The sequence below is a fragment of the Bidens hawaiensis genome, unplaced genomic scaffold (genome assembly GCF_021521415.1).
Source record: "Bidens hawaiensis isolate Kalapana, Puna unplaced genomic scaffold, B.hawaiensis_p1.1 tig00014937_1, whole genome shotgun sequence".
In the NCBI taxonomy this organism is placed as follows: domain Eukaryota; kingdom Viridiplantae; phylum Streptophyta; class Magnoliopsida; order Asterales; family Asteraceae; genus Bidens; species Bidens hawaiensis.
This window is the reverse complement of record NW_027492327.1, coordinates 44,167-49,167: the sequence shown is the minus strand read 5'-3', so window position 1 is coordinate 49,167 and position 5,001 is coordinate 44,167.

Below are 5,001 nucleotides of genomic sequence, written 5' to 3'. Positions count from 1 at the left end.
TGACCAAGTACCCGGGAACCGGCTACTACAATGAAACATCTCCCATCTTCTTGTTGAACCATGAACCGCGTCGATAACGTTCTTCCATAACGCCTTGTGCTCTATTCAATATCTCCACAGACATTTAAGAACCAAAGCATTGTTACACTCATCCAATTTAGAAAGACCCAACCCACCCTCTTGTTTAGCTTTCGTAACCTTGCTCCAAGCAACCCAATGAATTTTATTCTTTCCTTCACCACCTCCCCAAAGAAATCGCTTAACAATAGACTCTAGCTAGCTTATTAATCACCGCGATCGGAGCTTTATATAAAGAAAAATAATACGAAGGGAGACTTTCAAGAATCGCCTTTATAAGAATAACACTACCGGCCATGGAAAGAACACTAGCTTTCCATCTTGATAACCTTTTGTTGAAAACTTCGATCACCGGGTCCCAATTAGAGATTCGGTTCATATTGGCCCCCACGATTCATATTTCCATCTCGGTTCATATTTCCATCTTGATAACCTTTTGTTGAAAACTTCGATCACCGGGTCCCAATTACTATATTAATTGACTCAATGATATATACCATGCATGCTAGCCTTACTAGGTTTTGTGCAATTGATACAATCATCTATCACAGATAGCGGCATGTATTAACATTACTACTATTTAATGAACTACGAATCTTTTCTTTCTTTTCTGAACTACAAAAGAGTCAACGAATAAAGTCTCGCTACCCGTGGTGACCCAATATAAAAAACAACCCCATCATAAATCTTCACTTCCCCTCTAATTATAAATTGAAATAGTTGTATCTTTTTTTTTTTTTGGAACGCAAATTTCATTAAAAACGAAAACAGCAAACCTCTATCTCCAAGATGGAGAAAGAAGCATACAACTCAACAGCCCAACCTATCACTTAAAACTCAAAACTACACCACTTTGACCATTCTATAGTACCTTTTTTGAATCTATGTCTATACCATAAAAAACCCAAAGTCTTCACCTCCATAATGATCTCCACCACATTTAAATCTTTACCTCCAAAAATCTTTTCATTCCGCGCTTTCCACACTCTCCAACTCGTAATGACTATAATACCATGGATAAGAGATTTTTTCACCTTGGAACCCTCAACATAGTTATATAGCTGAGCTAAATCTTTCACATCAAAAGCATATATATACGGTATCCTACACCACTTAGAAATACCTAGCCAAACCCCGGTAGTAAAAACACACTCCGTCAGTAAATGATCTGTTGTCTCGTCCCTATCTTCGCAGTAAACACACAAACTATCCTCCACATAAATATTCCTTCTTCTTAACGCCATTTTCGTAGGGATTCGATCAATCACCGCCCTCCACATAAATACATTACATTTGCTCGGAATCCATTTGCACCATGTGTACCTCGACCCGCTTTTATCCTCTACCTTACCCAAGATCCACCTCTTTGCCGAAGCCACCGAAAAGCTTGTTTCATCCTCCAAGTTCCACTTCCATTTATCCTCTTCGTTAGACCTCCGAATTCCACCCAACAAATTAAGACATTCTGTGAGTTCTTGGTGTTCCACCTCCGTTTCTATCTCTCTACTCCATTCCCACCGCCCTGGCTTATCCCCATTACTGTTTCCAAGGCGATCTATCACAAAACAACATTTACTTTTATCAAGACTAAACAGATTTGGGAATTTGTTTTTTAAAGGTTCTTGGCATATCCACAAGTCCAACCAGAACCGAATTGCATCACCTTTGCCGACCGATCCCCGCAATAGATTTTGAACTCCCACACCGTCCACTTTGAGCTTACAACTACTTGTTACCAAGTTCTTCCACACCCCCGTGAACCGTTTGATAACTGGAACGATCCCCCAACTTCTGATAGACCCATGTAACACATCGACTACTTTCCTCCACAGCGCATGCGGCTCGGTTTTATATCTCCATATCCATTTCAACAGTAAGGCTTCGTTACAAACATCTAGTTTAGATAAACCTAGACCTCCGTCGTTTTTCGAACGTGTAACTTTATCCCATGCAACCCAATGGACTTTCTTTGCCTCGCTTGTACTCCCCCACAAGAAATTTTTAATAAAAGATTCCAACACTTTAATCACTTTAACCGGTGCTTTGAATAGAGAAAAGTAATAACTTGGTAAACTCTCCAGTACCGACTTGATAATCGTAACCCGTCCTCCAATAGACAATGTCGTTGCTTTCCATTTAGACAATCTCTTTCTGAATACTTCCACTACCGGGTCCCAATTGCCAATTCTATTCATGTTAGCTCCAACCTTAATCCCCAAATAGATAAAAGGTATCTCTCCAGCTTTACACCCCAAAGAAGAAGCCCTCATGCACACCTCCTCATGACTTTTCCGAATTCCAAACAGAATAGATTTGTGTATGTTTATTTGCATCCCGGAACACAAATAAAAAATCCGAAGAATCCGCTTCATATTCCTAAAATTGAAGTTCGACCAGTCCCCCACGAGAATAGCATCATCAGCATACAATAAATGTGAGATCTTTGGACCATTGTTTGGTAACGACACCCCATCAAACGACCCTAGCCGACTGGCTTTTTTTATAATACTCGAAAAGGCCTCCATAACAATAATAAACAAAAACGGAGATAGAGGATCTCCTTGTCTAATTCCTTTTTCACAGACAAACTCGAAAGTTGGAGATCCATTAACCAGAATCGATGATCTGGCCGAAGTCAACACCCCTTGAACCCATTTACACCACAATGACGAAAATCCCATTTGTTCCAAGATGGATAACAGAAAATCCCAGTGGACATTATCATAAGCCTTCTCAAAATCTATCTTGAATAAGAAAATCTCCTTGCCGGTTCTTCTCGCCCAAGAAATAATTTCATTAACCATTAAAGGGCCATCTAAAATATACCTTCCACTTAGAAAAGCCGACTGAGTTTCTGATGTGATCTTTCCCATAACCCCTTTCAATCTATTCGCTAACACTTTCGACACCACTTTGCTAATAATTCCAATAAGATTGATTGGTCTGTAGTCACCCAAGCCCACCGGAGCACTTGATTTAGGAATTAAGGTTATGAAAGAAGACCCCACTCCCCTACTGAATTCTCCGAAATCGTGAAAGTGTTGAAAAATATTAATAAAATCATCCTCAAAAGCGTTCCAGAACTGCTTGATAAATTTGAAATTAAAACCATCCGGTCCTGGAGCTTTATCATCTCCACACTCGAAAACCGCATCTTTGATTTCCTTCACCGAAAACCGTTCCTCCAACCTATCCGCCTCTATGCTATCAATACGATTCAACCCAAAGCATACAAGCTTAGGCCTAGTTTTTATCTTCTCAACGAATTTATTTCTAAAGAAACCGAGCACATGTTTTTTGACCTCTTGCGGTTTTGTAATCCACTCCCTATTCACCATCAATCCTGGAATAAAGTTATAAGACCGTCTCTTATTAATCAAACCATGAAAGAATTTTGAGTTGTCATCCCCATACATTGCCCACTTTCCTCTAGCTTTCTGTCTCAGATCTTTATATCTATACTCTTCTATCTCTTTTAGTCTCCTCTTTGATTCCTCTATCACCCACGTTTCAACCTCCGAGAATTCCCTTTCTTCACCAACTTCATCCAACTTATTAAGCTCTTGTTTCAAACCTTTCTCTTCTTCAAATTCCTTATCTTGTATCTCAACTCTCCACTTCCTAATAGCCTGCCTTATTAATTTAAACTTGTACATCAGGGCCCCATCCGGATCCCCTTCAAACTCAAGATTACCCGCTGCCTTGAAGACAACATCTTGGAAGTCATTTCTATCCAACCACGAATTGAAAAACCGAAAGGGTTTCGGTCCAAAATCTCTGGAAATAAGTCTAAGGCTTAAAGGACTATGGTCTGTCTTTTCTCTAGGCAATGCTCTGTATTCTACATTGGACCATTCATTGTTAAATCTCCAGCACACGAAAATCCTATCTATACGGCTCCTTTTATTTCCGGAAACAAACGTGAAACGCCTTCCTTTCAAGCTATATTCAACCAAACCAGTTTCAGCAATAAAACCATTAAAATCTCTGGCCGCACTAGCATCGAAAATAGAATTTTTCCTTTCATCACAATTTCTAACCGAGTTAAAATCACCCGCCACAATCCAATACCCATCTTTAGACCCGATTAAAATACTAATATCATCCCATAATTTCCTTTTCTCCACTGTGCTTTGCGGAGCATACACATTTAGCATATTATACGAAACATTTTTTCCTTTAACAATCCCAGAAATCAACAAGCAATACCTGGCTTTAATCACTGACAATTTCGTGAACACTTTAGAGTCCCAAACTGAAAGAATGCCCCCCGAACGACCGGTAGCTCCCACCCATTCGAAATCATAATCACCACCTCCCCAAAACCCATCTACTTCTAGCCCCGTAATATTTTCATGTTGTGTTTCCTGTAACATCAAAAAATCTGTTTCCTGTTGCACTTTCAAATCTCTGACCCACTTTCCTTTCCCCGGAACACCCATCCCACGGATATTTAACGAAAGTATATTCATTGATCCACCCTTTGAAATCCTTCGTCCATTACCACCTGTCTTACTTGACTTTCAAACTCCTCCAAATTTTCAGCTCCTAGAACCTTTCCTAACTGAACTGTGGCTAGCACCTCTGCATTCACTCCTGATTCTTCGTGCACCACAGCTTTTTCACCCGAACCAACTCCATCTTCCTGGCCACTCCTCTCAGACATCAATCTTGTTACTTCACATCTCTTATTTAAATCGGGAGTAAGAAAATTGTCACCCTCCTGTCCCTCCACTTCCACATGGCAGCTTGCATTGTTCCCCTCTATAATTCCTATAAACCTATTAAGATCAAACGGATCTTCTTCACCCCTTAACCGTTTCTTTGGCCTACCTTGATCCTGAGGTGATACAACCCGATTATTAACCCCCCCCGTCTTCCGAGGTCTACGAGTCTTCTTCCTCCCGGCTCTATTTTTAGCAT